The 17826-nt window shown below is 40.2% G+C and overlaps 1 protein-coding gene and 1 non-coding gene across 3 annotated transcripts in view; both read left to right on the plus strand.

Annotated features, from left to right (window-relative positions):
• The window catches only part of NUDT3 (nudix hydrolase 3), a 123514-nt gene that overhangs the window by 89010 nt on the left and 16678 nt on the right, over nucleotides 1–17826 (plus strand). The gene's annotated exons all lie outside the window — the stretch shown is intronic.
• Nucleotides 4436–4561, plus strand: LOC138985122 (small nucleolar RNA SNORA31). Its single transcript, XR_011462385.1, has one exon. It is a non-coding gene; the product is annotated as a small nucleolar RNA SNORA31 (small nucleolar RNA).

The following is a 17826-nucleotide window of genomic DNA, read 5'->3' on the forward strand; positions in this document are numbered from 1 at the left end:
CCAGACTAGGGATCAAACGTGTGTCCCCTGCATTAGGCAGATTCTTATTCTCTGGACCACCAGAGAAGTCACTCCACTATTTTATTACAAAGTATTGCCACAGAAATAATTTTATTGTAAGCGTCCATATTCCAATCCCAAAACAAGGCAATGCCAAAGAATGCCCAAACTACTGCACAATTGCACTCATCTCACACGCTAGTATAATGCTCAAAATTCTCCAAGCCAGGCTTCAGCAATACATGAACTGTGAACTTCCAGATGTTTAAGCTGGTTTTAGGAAAGGCAGAGGAACCAGAGATCAAATTGCCAGCATCCGCTGGATCATCGAAAAAGCAAGAGAGTTCCAGAAAAACATCTATTTCTGCTTTATTGACTATGCCAAAGATCTGTCTAGTCAAGGCTATGGTTTTTCCAGTAGTCATGTATAGGTGTGAGAGTTGGACTATAAAGAAAGCCAAGCACTGAAGAATTGATGCTTTTGAACTGTGGTGTTGGAGAAGACTCTTGAGAGTCCCTGGACTGCATGGAGATCCAACCAGTCCATCCTAAAGGAGATCAGTCCTGGGTGTTCATTGGAAGGACTGATATTGAAGCTAAAACTCCAATACTTTGGCCACCTGATGTGAAGAACTGACTCATTTGAAAAGACCCTGATGCTGGGAAAGATTGAAGGTGGGAAGAAAGGGGGACAACGGAGAATGAGATGGTTGGATGGTATCACCGACTCAATGGACATGAGTTTGTGTAAACTCTGGGAGTTGGTGATGGACAGGGAGGCCTGGCATACTGCGGTCCATGGGGTCACAAAAAGTCGGACATGACTGAGCAACTGAACTGAACTGATACACTCACTACAAGATGCTGCTGGGATGCAATCTCAAAAACGGCAGAATGATCTCTGTTTGTTTCCAAGGCAAACCATTCAGTATCACAGTAATCCAAGTCTGTGCCCCGACCAGTAATGCTGAGGAAGATGAACGGTTCTATGAAGATGTACAAGAACTTCTAGAACTAACACCCCCAAAAGATGTCCTGTTCATTACAGGGGACTGGAATGCAAAAGTAGGAAGTCAAGAAACACCTGAAGTAACAGGCAAATTTGGCCTTGGAGTGCAAAACGAAGCAGGTCAAAGGCTAACAGATTTTGCTAAGAGGACACACTGGTCATAGCAAGCACCCTCTTCCAACAACACAAGAGAAGACTCTACACGTGGACGTCACCAGATGGTCAATACTGAAATCAGATTGATTATATTCTTTGTAGCCAAAGATGGGGAACTCTATACAGTCAGCAAAAACAAGACCGGGAGCTGACTATTGCTCAGATCATGAACTCCTTATTGCCAAATTTAGACTTAAATTGAAGAAAGTAGGGAAAACCACTAGACCATTCAGGTATGACCTAAATTAAATCCCTTACAGTTATACAGTGGAAGTGATAAATAGATTCAAGGGATTAGATCTGATAGACAGAGTGCCTGAAGAACTATGGATGGAGGTTTGTGACCTTGTACTGGAGACAGTGATCAAGACCATCCCCAAGAAGAAGAAATGCAGAAAGGCAAAATGGTTGTCTGAGGAGTCCTTACAAATAGCTGAGAAAAGAAGAGAAGCTAAAGGCAAAGGAGAAAAGGAAAGATATTCCCATTTGAATGCAGAGCTCCAAAGAAGAGCAAGGTGAGATAAGAAAGCCTTCCTCAGCAATCAATGCAAAGAAATAGAGGAAAACAATAGAATGGGAAAGACTAAAAATCTCTTCAAGAAAATTAGAGATAACAAAGGAATATTTCATGTGAAGATGAGCACAATAAAGGACAGAAATGGTATGGACCTAACAGAAGCAGAAGATATTAAGAAGAGATGGCAAGAATACACAGAAGAACTGTAGAAAAAAGATCTTCATGACCCAGATAATCACAGTGGTTTGATCGCTCACTTAGAGCCAGACATCCTGGAATGTAAAGTCAGATGGGCCTTAGGAAGCATCACGACAAACAAAGCTAGTGGAGGTGATGGAATTCCAGTTGAGCTACTCCAAATCCTAAAAGACAATGCTGTGAAAGTGCTGCACTCAATATGCCAGCAAATCTGGAAAACTCAGCAGTGGCCACAGGACTGGGAATGGTCAGTTTTCATTCCAATCCCAAAGAAGGGCAATGCCAAAGAATACTCAAATTACCGCACAGTTGCACTCATCTCACACGCTAGCAAAGTAATGCTCAAAATTCTCCAAGCCAGACTTCAACAGTACATGAACCATGAACTTTCAGTTGTTCAAGCTGGATTTAGAAAAGGCAGAGGAACCAGAGGTCAAACTGCCAACATCTGCTGGATCATTGAAAAAGCAAGAGTTTCAGAAAAACATTTACTTTCATTTTATTGACTAAGCTAAAGCCTTTGACTGTGTGGGTCACAACAAACTCTGGAAAATTCTTAGAGATGGGAATACCAGACCACTGACCTGTCTCTTGAGAAATCTGTATGCAGGTCAAGAAGCAACAGTTAGAACCGGACATGGAATAACAGACTGGTTCCAAATCCGGAAAGGAGTATGTCAAGGCTGTATATTGTCACCCTGCTTATTTAACTTATATGCAGAGTACATCATGAGAAATGCCGGGCTGAATGAAGCACAAGCTGGAATCAAGATTGCCAACAGAAATATTAATAACCTCAGATACGCAGATGACACCACCCTTATGGCTGAAAGTGACAGACTTTATTTTGGGGGTTCCAAAATCACTGCAGATGGTGACTGCAGCCATGAAATCAAAAGACTCTTGCTCCTTGAAGAAAATCTATGACAAATCTAGACAGCATGTTAAAAAGCAGAGACGTTACTTTGAACAAAGTGCCAACAAAAACCATAGCTTTGACTATGGTTTTTCCAGTAGTCATGTATGGATGTGAGAGTTGGATCGTAAAGAAAGCTGATAGTAAATAGTCATTGGAAGGACTAATGCTGAAGCTGAAACTCCAATACTTTGGCCACCTGATGGGAATAACTGGCTCATTGGGAAAGACCCTGATGCTGGGAAAGATTGAAGGCAGGAAGAGAAGGGGACGACAGAAGATGAGATGGTTGAACGGCATCACCAATGGGATGAGTTTGAGTAGGCTTCCAGAGTTGGTGATGGACAGGGAAGCCTTGTGTGCTGCAGTCCATGGGGTCGCAGCCTGACTGACTGACCATACTTGCTTTGTCACATAACTTATCTCTGTTATTGAAACCTTAACAAATAACCAGTACAAAACAACAAAAAGCCATTTATATTTCCATCACCTAAAGATAACCTTTGTTAATATTTTAATAATTTTCATACATGCTTACACATTTGTAAATATGTGTTTATCTTTTTAAAAATAGTATTGGAGTTCACCCATTTCATTAGCTCATTATATTGTGGACATTTTTTTCTGGTAATAGATATACATGTGAGTAATTACTGAAAGACGGTATATAATACATGTGAGCATTTAGTTTGATTATAATTTTTCATTATTCTGGACTTTATTCCAGTACTTCCAATAAAATGTTGAAGAGGGATGGTGGGAGGGAGCATCCTTGCATTGTTGCTGATCTTAGTGGGAAGACTTTTGGTTTCTCACCATTTATTTTGATATTAAGTGTAGATTTTTTTAGATGTTCTTTATAAAGTTTTGTCAGGTTCATTTACTGAGATTTTTTTTAATCATAAATAGGTGAAATTTTTCATGGGGTTTTTCTGAGTCTGTTGATAAGATTATGTGATTTTTCTTCCTTTAGCCTCTTGATGTGGTGGGTTACATTAATTGATTTTTATATGAAACAAGCCCTGCATACATGGAGTAAATCCCACTTGCTTGTGTACTTTTTAAAAAAATACATTGTTAGATATCACTTTCTAATATTTAGAGGATTTTTATTACACCTGTATTCATGAGAGATATTGCCTATAGTTTTCTCATAATGTCTTTGGTTTTGTTATTAGGGTAGTGATGGCTTCATAGAATGAGTTTGGAAGTATTTTCTCTGCTTCTGTCTTCTGGAAGAGAATTGATACAGTTTCCTCCTTTAAATGTTAGGTAGAATTCATCAGTGTATCCACATGGGCCTGATGCTTTCTGTGTTGAAAGGTTAATTATTCAGTTTCTCTTATAGGCCTAGGTAGGTTGTTCTTTGAGTTTTGGCAGATTGTGTCTTTCAAGGAATTGGTCTATTTCATGTAGGTTATTGAATTGTGGATATAGTATTTGTTGATTTATTCCTTTATTATTCTTTTGATGTCCATGGGATTTGTAGTGATGTCCTCAATTTAATTTTTGATGTTAGTCCTCAATTCTTTTTCCTTGGTTACCCGTGTTAGAAACTTGTTGATTGCATTAATCTTTCCAAAGAATGAGCTTTTAGTTTTGTTTTTTTTCTCCATTGATCTTATGTTTTAAAATTAATTGATTTTAAATGTTTTAAAATCTTCTGTTTTAAAATTCTGCTCTACACTACAGATGCAAGAAAAACATCCTCGCGCTTTCTGCCTGCCTGATTGTGGCAGCCCAGATTGAATGGGGGAACACAGGGAAAAAAGAAAAATAAAATAAAATTCTGCTCTAATCTTGTTGCTTATTTTCTTTTGCTTTCTTTGGATTTTATTTGCTCTTCATTTTCTAGTTTCTAAAATGAAAGCTTCCCTGGTGGCTCAGAGGATAAAGCCTCTGCCCACAATGCAAGAGACCCAGGTTCGATCCCTGGGTCAGGAAAATCCCCAGGAGAAGGAAATGACAACCCACTCCAGTATTCTTGCCTGGAGAATCCCGTGGATGGAGGAGCCTGGTAGGCTGTAGTCCATGGGGTGGCAAAGAGTCAGACACGACTGAGCGACTTCACTTTCTGGTTCCTAAAGTGAAAGCTTAAATTATTGGTTTTAGACCTAATACACATTCAGTGCTATAAAGTACCTGTTATGCTCTACTCTTGTTGCCTCCCACAAATTTTTATAAGTTGTGTGTTTATGTTCATTTAATTCAGGGTTTTTAAAAATTTCCTTGTGATTTCTTCTTTGACCTGTGTGTTACTTTGAGTTGTATTGTTTCAGTTCAGTTCAGTTGCTCAGTCGTGTCCGATGTATTGTTTAATCGCCAAGCATTTTGGCTTCTCCGACAGTCTTTCCTATTACTGATTTCTCATATAATCCTATTGTGATCTGAAAGCATACATTGTCTAATTTACATACTTTTTAATTTGTTAAGATGTCAATTATGGCCCATAATGTTGTCTATCTTGGTAATGTACTGTGTTAAATTTAGAAGAGTGTATTCTGCAATTACTGGATTAAGTGGTCTGTAAGTATCAATTATATCTGGTTGCCCCTCTGCCTGCTGATCTGTCCATTTCTGGAAGAGGAGTGTTGAAGTCTCCCAACAGTAATAATGGATTCATCTACTTCTTGCAGTACTGTCAGTTTCTGCCTTGCATATTTTGATGCTTTATTGTTAGATGCATGTACTTTAAGGATTGTTCTGCCCTATTCTTGAAGAATTGACCCCTTTATCATTACGTAAATAAATTTCCTTGCTCTGAAGTTTGCTGTCTCTGAAATTAGTATAGCTACTTATATTTTCTTTTGATTTGTGTTAGCATAGTATATGGTCTTTCTTTATCTGTTTACTTTTAATCTGTATGTGTGTTTATATTTAAAGTGGGTTTCTTGGAGACAGCATACTGTTTTTTGGTCTGCCCTGATAGCCTGTCTTTTAATTGATATATTTAGTGCATGGATGTTTAAAGTGATTATTGATATACTTGACTTAACAGCTGCTAACTTTGATACTGTTTTCTATTTGTTGCCCTTATTCTCTTTGTTTGTATCTTTGTTGTCCACTCTTTTTCTGCCTTTTCTGGTTCCAGTTGAGCACTTAATAAATTATTCCATTTTCTCTTCTTTCCTAACATAACAGTTATGCTTCTATTTTAGTGATTGCCCTAGAGCTTGCACTATACCACTAATCCGAGTCCACTGTCTTTTCTTTCTTCTTTTTTAGTTTGGCTCACTGGGTCTTTGTTGTGGTGCGTGGACTTCTCTCGTTGCAGGCCACGGCCTCTAGAGCTCGTGGGCTCGGGAGGCTCTGGAGTGGCAGCACATGGGCTCTCTAGTGGTGGCGCATGGGCCTAGTTGCTCTGCAGCATGTGGGGTCTTAGTTCCCTGACCAGGGATCAAACCCCGTGTCCCCTGCATTGGAAGGCGGATTTTTAACCACTGGACCACCAGGGAAGTCCCCCAAGTCCATCTTCAAATACCGCTGTTGGTTTTGTGCAAGCGCCTTATGAGAGGCCTCCCTCCCCGGCCTGTCACTGCTGTCACCGTCTCTCTCGCCCTTTCGCGTGTGCATACACAGTTGAGTACAATGTGGCTGTTACTATTTTTAACAATCTGTTAGCTCAATTGAGTAAGAAAAATAAAGATTTCATTTTGCTTATCCTGTCTCTAATATTCTTCCTTTCTTTATGTAGATCAGAGTTTCTGATCTCTGTCACTTTCCTTCTTGCCAAAGAACTCCTTTTAACATTTCTTTCAAGGCAGGCCTGTTGGCAACAAATTCAACTTTGGTTTGTTTGAGAAACCCTTTATTTCGCCTTCACTTTAAAGAATACCATAGCTAGATTGATGGTATTTTTCCCTTTCAACATGTTAAATATTTCACTCCTCTCTCGTCGTTTGTGTGGTTTCTGAGAAGTTGAAATAATTCTTAATTTTGTTTCTCTAGGTAAGCTGTTTCCCATTCTCCTTTGGCTTCTTTTGAGACTTTTCTCCTTTGATTTCTGCAGTTTGTATATATAATATGTCCAGCTAGGTGTAGCTTTTTGTATACTTGTTTCAGTTTTCTAGTTCTCTGGTTTTGTGTCCGACATTAATTTCAGGAAATTCTCAGTCCTTATTGCTTCAAATACTGCTTTTGTTCCTTTATCTTCTTCTTTTGGTATTCCCATTAAAAGTGTTACATGCTTTATCGATCTCCCACAGGTCTTGGATATTCTCTCTGTTCTGTGTGCTTTTTTCCCCAGTATTTTTTCTCTTTGCATTTCAGTTTTGAAAGTTTCTGTTGACATATTCTCAAGTTCAAGGTTTCTCTTCTCAGTCATGTCTAGTCTGCTAATGAGCCCATCAGTGGTATTCTTCCTGTTGACAGTGTGTTTGATCTAGAGCAATACTTTTTTATTCATTCTTAGAATTTCTGCCTCTCGGCTTGTGTTACCCATTGTTTCTTACTTTTTCCATTAGAATCTTTGGCGTATTAATCATGGTGGTTTTTTCATGGCCTGATAATTTTAGCATCCCTGTCATATCTAAGTCTGCTTCTAATGTTTTTATATGTCTTCAAAATGTTTTTTCCTTTTAGTAAGATTAATTGTTGAAAGCTGAGCATGATGACTGGATACTAGGAACTGTAGTAGTGTGCCTTCAGTAGTACATGTGAGATGTGCATTCTACAGTCCTGTGATCAGGCCTCAGTCTTTCAGTGAGCCTGTGCCCAGGCTGTGAACTTCACAAGTGCTTCTCAGTAGTTCCAGCTCCTTGCCCCTGACCCCCTCTTAAGATGAGACAGGATGGATGAAGGAACTGGAATTGAGTATTTCACTTCTCCCAGGTTGGATAGACTCTGATGAAACCCCAATAGATTACATAAAATAGTTTCTCCGGAAGGCAGTCTTTGTTAAGAAGAACAGAATATTACGGAGTATTTAAAATTGGCTATTTTTCTTCTCTGCAGAAGCAGGAGGGAATTTTTTTCCAGTGTTCACTGTGAAAACTGGGTAGAGCTCCTGGAGTTAAAACCACAAATGTGTGGTCGCCCCCCACCTCCTTCTCCCCGCACCACACCCCCACCCCTGCCCACCACCACCTGCCAGAAGATTTTAGGCTTGTCCTTGAACCTTCAGTGGTTCATCAGTCACAGTCCAGGTTTCTTCACCCTACCCTCACTCCCTTCCCTTGGTGGTTTCTGCTCTGGTAAGTTGAGATTCTCTGATCTGTCTCTCTGACTTGAGGGCAGTGACTTACCCTGTAGCTTCACTTTTCTAATAAACCTAAGAAGCGTTTGTTCAGCTTTTTATTTGTTGTTATGACAGCATGGGACCTTCTAGGCTCCTTGTATATGCTGGACCAGAAACTAGGAGTCTCCTTTACTTTTAAATAACACATTAGAACAGATACTTATTTTTCCAACCAAACAAAACAGTCTGCTCAACACACACACACCCCAGTCTAAAATGTATATCCTCTTACTGCCCAATTCTCATTTGTTTCAGTTTGTAACTTTATGTATAGATTATCATTAATAATAAGATACTGTTCTGGAAAATACTAAAAGTTATCATTTGTTAGGGGCTTCCCTAGTAGCTCAGATGATAAAGAATCTGCCTGCAATGCAGGAGACCCAGGTTTGATCCTTGGGTTGGGAATATCCCCTGGAGAAGGAAATGGCAACCCACTCCAGTGCCCTTGCCTGGAGAATTCCATGGAAGGAGGAGCCTAGTGGCTACAGTCCATGGGATTGCAAAGAGTCAGACACGACTGTGTGACTAACTTTCGTCGTATCAACAGTATTTACATTTAAGACCAGTAATTTTTATTGCTTTCATTAATCACAGCAATATTTTCCCCTTCTCTCCCCACCCCACCATAAATGTATTCTGTCTTACATCTTTTTCCTCATGTGTTACTGGTTCACTGATTACTTACTGGCCAGTGACAGTGCTCCGGAGCTGCTTTGAGACCTGGTTTCTTGTCTGCCTTTGCCCTGGCAAAGACCAAGAGAGCAGACTTGGACTTTCAAGAAATGAAAGTATCATTTGTTACTGTAAGACCTACCAAATGTTTCAGTTCAGTCTTTTACCTTTGGTGGTGAGTTATAATGAAGACTGTAGGCAACCAATGGGTAATTATTTATAAGAAAATACAAGTGATTACATGTTTGAAAAAAATTTTTTCTTCACACATGAATGGTTAAGAAATTATTAGACTCCTTGAATAATCCTTTTCCTCAAGACTCTCGACTTAGGTGTTGGGTGTTAGGAAAAGTCTAGTATCACAAAAATATTCCTCGCATGTAAACACTTGAAAACTTTGCTCCTTATTGTTGGAACTCAGAAATATCTCCTATTTGGTGAACCCTTTTGGTAAGAAGTGGGTTTATTTATAATTTATATTAAACACTAGCAGCTTTTCTAAAGAATCACTCTTTAATCAAGGAATTGATATTTATTATTTATTTTTTTAGGCTTACTAGGAGAGCCTGATGTAAAGGTTAGCTCTCTTACTGCTAATAACTACTCCTAAATTATCCTTCAACCATTGGGTTTTAAAAATTGGAGTTAAAAAAATATATATCTTTTTACTCAGTTTATCTCTCTACATTGTCACACATAATTGAATGCTACTCATTGATGAATAGTTAATTCAGTGGTTTGATGTAGAGATTAGAATCTGCCAAGTTAGAGAACATAGCACTGTATTTGAGCAGGTCTGTGTTGGAACCTCAATGGAGACTGAATTACTGGGATAGGAGCCAGTTGCCTTCTGCTAAATGAATTAATTCCAGATGACTCTTCCAAAACAGTTGTATTTGCTTTCCCATCCAGCTCCACATTCCAGGAAAGGATTTTTAGTCATTAGGAAGTATGTACTGTTGACCCCAATACAATTCACAGCGGCTTCAGCAAATACTAAATGCAATCCTTGCCTCTAGAGACTCAGCAGTCTTTAAACTACGAACAACCACTGGACCTGGACAGGTCTGACTTATCTGACTACCACGTAACAGCTTCCTCTTAATTCAGTGAACTTAACAAATGGAAACTGCCTAATGCAGAGGAAGTAAATTTAAAGATTCTACCTTACTACATAGGAGGTAAATTTAAAGATTCTAACTCTCCAAGAGACCCCATGTGGCTCAGTATTAAAGCTAAATTTCCAGGTTAAATCACAATGCTGCTGCTGCTAAGTCTCTTCAGTCGTGTCCGACCCTGTGCAACTCCATAGACGGCAGCCCAGCAGGCTCCCCTGTCCCTGGGATTCTCCATGCAAGAATACTGGAGTGGGTTGCCATTTCCTTCTCCAATTCATGAAAGTGAAAAGTGAAAGTGAAGTCGCTCAGTTGTTCCGGACTCTTCACCAGCCCCTGGATTGTAGTCCACCGGGCTCCTCCATCCATGGGATTCTCCAGGCAAGAGTACTGGAATGGGGTGCCATTTCCTTCTCCATAAATCACAATAAATGAAACTTAAAGACACGTACTTCAATTAAAAAGAAAATAACACTTGCCATATGTTGTTTTCAAACATAGTGATCAGATCAGATCAGATCAGTCGCTCAGTCGTGTCTGACTCTGTGACCCCATGAATCCCAGCACGCCAGGCCTCCCTGTCCATCACCAACTCCTGGAGTTCACTCAGACTCACGTCCATCGAGTCAGTGATGCCATCCAGCCATCTCATCCTCTGTGGTCCCATTCTCCTCCTGCCCCCAATCCCTCCCAGCATCAGAGTCTTTTCCAATGAGTCAACTCTTCGCATGAGGTGGCCAAAGTACTGGAGTTTCAGCTTTAGCATCATTCCTTCCAAAGAAATCCCAGGGCTGATCTCCTTCAGAATGGACTGGTGGGATCTCTCTGCAGTCCAAGGGACGCTCAAGAGTCTTCTCCAACAGCACAGTTCAAAAGCATCAATTCTTTGGCGCTCAGCCTTCTTCACAGTCCAACTCTCACATCCATACATGACCACAGGAAAAACCATAGCCTTGACTAGACGAACCTTTGTTGGCAAAGTAATGTCTCTGCTTTTGAATATGCTATCTAGGTTGGTCATAACTTTCCTTCCAAGGAGTAAGCGTCTTTTAATTTCATGGCTGCAGTCACCATCTGTAGTGATTTTGGAGCCCAGAAAAATAAAGTCTGACACTGTTTCCACTGTTTCCCCATCTATTTCCCATGAAGTGATGGGACTGGATGCCATGATCTTCGTTTTCTGAATGTTGAGCTTTAAGCCAACTTTTTCACTCTCCACTTTCACTTTCATCAAGAGGCTTTTGAGTTCCTCTTCACTTTCTGCCATAAGGGTGGTGTCATCTGCATATCTGAGGTTATTGATATTTCTCCCGGCAATCTTGATTCCAGCTTGTGCTTCTTCCAGTCCAGCGTTTCTCATGATGTACTCTGCATATAAGTTAAATAAACAGGGTGACAATATACAGCCTTGACGAACTCCTTTTCCTATTTGGAACCAGTCTTTTGTTCCATGTCCAGTTCTAACTGTTGCTTCCTGACCTGCACACACATTTCTCAAGAGGCAGATCAGGTGGTCTGATATTCGCATCTCTTTCAGAATTTTCCACAGTTTATTGTGACCCACACAGTCAAAGGCTTTGGCATAGTCAATAAAGCAGAAGTAGATGTTTTTCTGGAACTCTCTTGCTTTTTCTATGATCCAGCGGATGTTGGCAATTTGATCTCTGGTTCCTCTTCCTTTTCTAAAACCAGATTGAACATCAGGAAGTTCAAGGTTCACATATTGCTGAAGCCTGGCTTGGAGAATTTTGAGCATGACTTTACTAGCATGTGAGACGAGTGCAATCGTGTGGTAGTTTGAGCATTCTTTGGCATTGCCCTTCTTTGGGATTGGAATGAAAACTGACCTTTTCCAGTCCTGTGGCCACTGCTGAGTTTTCCAAATTTGCTGGCATATTGAGTGTAGCACTTTCACAGCATCATCTTTCAGGATTTGGAATAGCTCAACTGGAATTCCATCACCTCCACTAGCTTTGTTTGTAGTGATGCTTTCTAAGGCCCGCTTGACTTCACATTCCAGGATGTCTGGCTCTAGGTGAGTGATCACACCATCGTGATTATCTGGGTCGTGAAGATCTTTTTTGTACAGTTCTTCTGTGTATTCTTGCCATCTCTTCTTAATATCTTCTGCTTCTGTTAGGTCCATACCATTTCTGTCCTCTATCGAGCTCATCTTTGCATGAAATGTTCCTTTGGATCTCTGATTTTCTTGAAGAGATCCCTAGTCTTTCCCATTCTGTTGTTTTCCTCTATTTCTTTGCACTGATTGCTGAGGAAGGCTTTCTTATCTCTTCTTGCTATTCTTTGGAACTCTGCATTCAGAGGTTTATATCTTTCCTTTTCTCCTTTGCTTTTTGCTTCTCTTCTTTTCACAGCTATTTGTAAGGCCTCCCCAGACAGCCATTTTGCTTTTTACATTTCTTTTCTATGGGAATGGTGTTGATCCCTGTCTCCTGTACAATGTCACGAACCTCATTCCATAGTTAATCAGGCACTCTGTCTATCAGATCTAGGCCCTTAAATCTGTTTCTCACTTCTACTGTATAATCATAAGGAATTTGATTTAGGTCATACCTGAATGGTCTAGTACTGAATGACAAAGAATGAAGGGCTGGAAAAAGGTATATTAGGCAAATACTAACCAAAAGAAGACTGGGATAGTAATTGTAATATCAGACAAAATAGAATTTAGGTGAAAAACATTAAAGGGACAAGAAGAACCTTTAATAATAAAAGGAACAATTTATCAGGACAAGATAGCGATCGTGAACTTGTGTGCACCTGGCAAATTCTTCACCTGCCTAAAGCAGAATTGACAGAGTTAGGAGGAAAAGCTGACAAGTCTGTAACCATATTGAAGACTTTACAATATCTCCTTTAGAAACTGATAGAAAAAGCAACCAAAAGAGCATTGAGTAACACAGTTAACAAGGTTGATCAAATGCCATATATTGAGGAATAACCTTGTATCCAACAAAGAGTATGTAAGTTTTGAAGCACACATGAAAGAATTATTTTTTAAAAAACCTTATATTAAGCCATAAAAAAAAGTGTTGAAAATCCCACAACATCAGTAATATAGACTGTATATACCGTGATACAGTGCAGTAAATTAGAAATCAACAACAGAGCCAGCTTAACAGAGAGAAACATTTGGAAACAGGGAAAAAAAATGTCCTAAATAACCCTTAGAGTTAAAGCACAAATCACAAGTCAAAACTAGTAAGCAAATAGAGCTAGACAGTTATGAAAGTGCTTCCTGTTATTACTTACAGGATGCAAGTCATTCACTTTGAGCCCTAGATGATTTTATTAGAAAACAAAATAGATATTAAATAAGCTAAGCAGTCAGTTCAAGAAACTAGCAGAAAAACAACAGGGTACTCTCAAAGTAAAAGGATGAAAATAACAAGGAAAAGGGCAGAAATTAGTAGGGGAAAAGAAAAATGATCAACAGAACCAAAAGTGGATCATTTTTATTTATCCAATAAAATAGATGAACCTCTCACTGAACCTGTAAAGGATACAAGAGAGAAGGCAGCAAATATATAAGGAATAAAAAAGAAAATAACCACAGATGTAACAGAGACTTTTAAATTAAGAGAATGCCATGAAAAGCTGCAAACAAAAAATTTTGAAAACCTTAATAAAAATTTTCTAGGGAAAACAGCTCAAATTAACTTAAGAAAAATTAGAAAGCCTATATGTAGATCATTAATGCTTACAGAAATAAAGCAGTAGTCACCCCCTCTCTCCAACAGAAAGATCCCAAGATTAGACTAGATGGATTTTACTGAAATTTCCGAAAATGTATATTCTTATCTTGAACTGTTTAGAGAAGGGATAACTACACACCTCTTGTAAGGTCAGTATGATCTTATTTCAGCAAACAGCACACTTTTTCTATAAGGGCCGGATAATAACTACTTCAGATATAGAAGCCATATGGTCTCTCTCACAAATATGACTGCTGTTATAATGTGAACACTGTCATAGGCAGTACTTAAATGAATTAGCATGGCTACGTTCCAGTAAAACTTAATTTACAGAAACCAGTGGTAGGACACATTTGGTCTGTGAGCCATAGTTTGCTATGGCCTGACGAAAGTTATGACCAACCTAGACAGCAGAGACATTACTTTGTCAACAAAGGTCCGTCTAGTCAAGGCTATGGTTTTTCCAGTAGTCATGTATGGATGTGAGAGTTGGACTGTGAAGAAAGCTGAGCGCCGAAGAATTGATGCTTTTGAACTGTGGTGTTGGAGAAGACTCTTGAGAGTCCCTTGGACTGCAAAGAGATCCCACCAGTCCATTCTGAAGGAGATCAGCCCTGGGATTTCTTTGGAAGGAATGATGCTAAAGCTGAAACTCCAGTACTTTGGCCACCTCATGCGAAGAGCTGACTCATTTGAAAAGACCCTGATGCTGGTGGGAAAGATTGAAGGCGGGAGGAGAAGGGGACGACAGAGGATGAGACGGTTGGGTGGCATCACTGACTCAATGGACTCCAGCAGTTGGTGATGGACAGGGAGGCCTGGCATGCTGCGGTTCATGGGGTCGCAAAGAGTCAGACACAACTGAGCGACTGAACTGGAACTGGACTCCTGATCTTGATACTTAGAAAGAAGGGTCAGTTCTCACCTATGAACATGGATGTGAAAATCCTAAGTGAAATAACTGCAGATAGAATCTAATGCTTTGTCAAAGTATCACACAACTCGGTTATCCCAAGGGTACAAGGATAGTTCAATCTTGGGAAATATGTTTATGTAATTTATTTCATTGAGATTAAAATAGATAAAATCACCATACCAGTCAGTGAAGAAAAATAGTTTATTAAAATTCAGTACCCGTTCATCTTAAAAGCTGTAAGCAAACATAAAAGGAATGTCCTTAACTTGATAGAGTATCTAATAAAACCTCCAGCAAACATCATATTTTTGAAATTTTCAAAGCATCCCCCATGGCAGACAGGAATAAGACAATTATGATTGCTATCATGCTGCCATTTATTGATCTGTGGTCCTAGCCACTGCAGTTAAGACAAAAATAAAGAGTCAAAAGGAAGAAGCAAATTACCATTATTTGCAGATGGTCTGATCATTAATTATGAAAAACCAAAGACACACAACAGAAACTAGTAGAACTAATAAAAGCATTTTTAAAACTTTCAAGACAGGAGAAGGAAATGGCAACCCATTCCAGTATTTTTGCCTGGAAAATTCCTTGGACAGAAGAGCCTGGTGGGCTGCAGTCCATAGGGTCACATGACTGAGCACGCATGCGTGAGGGGGCTTGAGGTAGATGGGTTGGTAGCAATAAAGAGGTAGAACCACCCCCCTCCAAAGTTTCAAGACCGAAGATCAATATGCAGAAACCAGCAGTGTTTCTTTAAACAAGTGGTAATCAACTGGAAAATATGTAACTTGTAAAAATATGTATTATTCACAATAGCAACAGAACTATACTAGAACTGAAATACCTTGCTGATAGAGTGCAGGATCTTTACAATAAAAATAATAAATCTTCATTAAAGGATTTTAAAAGACACGAATAAATGGATAGAGATCGTCTATTCTTGAATGAAGAAACTAAATATTGTAAAGGTGTGTTTTTCTCAAATTAATCCAAAAATAAAAATAGATATCCCCCAAGAAGTTTTCAAAAGATCTGAGAAACTGATTTTTGAAATTTTTGTAGAAGAATAAAGGTACAACTACCTGAAGGTTTGTTTCATTATTTTCTTTACTTTTTTGATGCTTGAAGTATTTCATTTAAAAAACAAAATTAAAAAATGGGTTGAAATTTCACTGGACTTACACTGGCTTCTCATCTGTTTCATCTGTCTTCACTGTGTTTCTTTTCTTATGTACTTTCTAAGTCTGGTGGATACCAGAAAGTTATATGTATTGAAGACCATATATTTTTTTCATAGGTTTCCTCATGCAGATATTTGCATTCGAGTTGTTGCCCTGAACTCCTTTTAGGCCTGGGCTTACTGCTTTTGATAGAGGAAGATTTTATACTACAGCTCCCTGAGAGTTCAGAATTTTTCTTTGGGAATATGCAGTTTTCCTCAGAGAGCTGCCTTTGAAATCAAGGAGAGTAGCAGAAAGCTTTCAGATACAGGTTCCAGCACACCTGACTAAAAGTGGCTTTAACAGCAACAGTTACTTTCCTGACGTAAGAGGTCTAGGGGTTGGCCATTACCCTGTTGCTCCAGCAGCTCAGGGATCAGGACTGTGGTTCACTTCTCATTGATTTTCTAGGCCTTTCCCTTACAATGACAAGATGACGGTTGCAGCTCCAAGTTTCAGATCCCCACCTGACAAGCAGGGAGGTATAGGGTTTCTCTTTGTACAGCTCTTCTTATCATGATGGAAAATCTTTCCCAGAAGCCTCTGAGAAATATTCTTCTCAGGAACCATTGACCCAGAATTGGGTCACACACAGTACCCCTAAACCTGTCACTGCAGAGGGCAGCAGACCTCCCTTAGTGGTCAGGTGTGCCAGAGCTCTCACCTGAACAGAATCTGGGTCTTACTGGTAGCAGGGAGGAAGGGAGAATGCTTGTGGGCTAGATAGCCATCTGTCTGCCACAGCGTCCACCTGAGTGTGAAAAATTGGCTTCAGAAGGTGATGGTACACTTTGTGCCCATCCAGACTAATGAGAAGGCAGTGGCACCCCACTCCAGTACTCCTGCCTGGAAAATCCCATGGGCGGAGGAGCCTGGTAGGCTGCAGTCCATGGGGTCGCTAAGAGTCGGACACGACTGAGCGACTTCACTTTCACTTTTCACTTTCTTGCATTGGAGAAGGAAATGGCAACCGACTCCAGTGTTCTTGCCTGGAGAATCCCAGGGATGGGGGAGCCTGGTGGGCTGCCATCTATGGGGTCGCACAGAGTCGGACACAACTGAAGCGACTTAGCAGCAGCAGCAGACTAAGCACAAAGCCAGGGATCTTTGTGGTGGGCCACCATTTTAGGGGAGGTTCAAAGGCCCGTCAGGGGGAGCTTCCCATTGGCTCCGTGGCAAAGAGTCCACCTGTAACACGGGAGACACAGGAGATGCCAGTTCGATCCCTGCGTTGGGAAAATCCCCTGGAGGAGGAAATGGCAACCCACTCCAGTATTCTTGCCTGGAGAGTCCCATGGACAGAGAAGCCTGGAGGGCTGCAGTCCAGGGGGTCACAAAGAGTCCGTCAAGACTGAGTGTGCGCATGCAGAAATGTACGCTTCAGAGGCCTGACACATCAGTTCCTTTGCCTGGGCCTCAGGTACACCCCCTGGAGACTGAGGGAAGGACAAGACACTGGAGTGTCCCTTGTCATTCCAGCCCTTTCCAGTAAGTACTTCCAATCCCAGTAAAACACTGCCAAAGGAAAAAAGACATTTGCATTTTTTCCTTTTTAAAATGTAAACAGTTGCTCAATTAATTTATGTTAACTAGACCTCAAAAGTGTTAGAATTGATATTGTAAACTTTGAAGTTGAAGAGACCACTCACCTGCATGTGGTTGAGTAATGAGGGGCAGCAGCTACTTTATTTGAAATTCTTACTACTGGCTAAGATGGGCGACTTCTCTGGATTGGGGGCTTTTGACAGTACCGATTGAAATTGTAACTGCTTTCATATGATTATGAGAAAAACAGGCTATACCAGCACTGTGACTAGACCAAGCTTACATATACCCTGAATCAAGTCTTAGCCCCAAATGTCTGAGCCAAGTATCTGTCAGATGTGATCCGGACACCTATCCTGACCTGCGTGCAAGAATCATGTGAGAGATAAAAATATCTCTGTCCAGTTGCTTGTGGCAGCATTTGAGAGAGAGCTAGGATGTGAAAGCGGGACTGTGGAAGGTTGTGAAAAAGTAACTTGGTTACAGTAAACGCTGTCTCAGACCCTTTGCCTCTGAGGAATCGTCCTCTTACTAGCACTGTGGTTTTAAAGAACCAAAATCCTATTCTTAGAAAAGAAGAGCCTCCTCTTGAGAAAACTGC

Source organism: Bos mutus, chromosome 23 (assembly GCF_027580195.1).
Source record: "Bos mutus isolate GX-2022 chromosome 23, NWIPB_WYAK_1.1, whole genome shotgun sequence".
NCBI classification, from domain to species: domain Eukaryota; kingdom Metazoa; phylum Chordata; class Mammalia; order Artiodactyla; family Bovidae; genus Bos; species Bos mutus.